Source organism: Haliaeetus leucocephalus, unplaced genomic scaffold, assembly GCF_000737465.1.
Source record: "Haliaeetus leucocephalus isolate CR32 unplaced genomic scaffold, Haliaeetus_leucocephalus-4.0 Scaffold0, whole genome shotgun sequence".
In the NCBI taxonomy this organism is placed as follows: Eukaryota; Metazoa; Chordata; class Aves; order Accipitriformes; family Accipitridae; genus Haliaeetus; species Haliaeetus leucocephalus.
The window spans coordinates 17,213,497-17,213,729 of record NW_010972436.1 but is presented as its reverse complement, the minus strand read 5'-3'; positions in this window follow the sequence as shown (position 1 = coordinate 17,213,729).

Here is a 233-nt window from a genome sequence, read left to right as displayed (position 1 = left end):
CCGCTCCCTCAGCCTCGCACCACCCCCCGCCCCCACCTGCCAGCTCCCTCGGAACGTAACCGCCCCGCCCTGCCCGCCGCAAACGGCCGCCGCTCGAGGCGGCAGCTCGCCTTCTCATTGGCCCCCTGGCCCGCCCGTCAGCCGCCCCTCCTGAAGAGCCGTTGGAGGGCGGTGCCGCGCCGCGTAGGGCTGTCAGCGGGAGCGGGGAGAGGAAGCGGCGGGGGGGGCCGGGG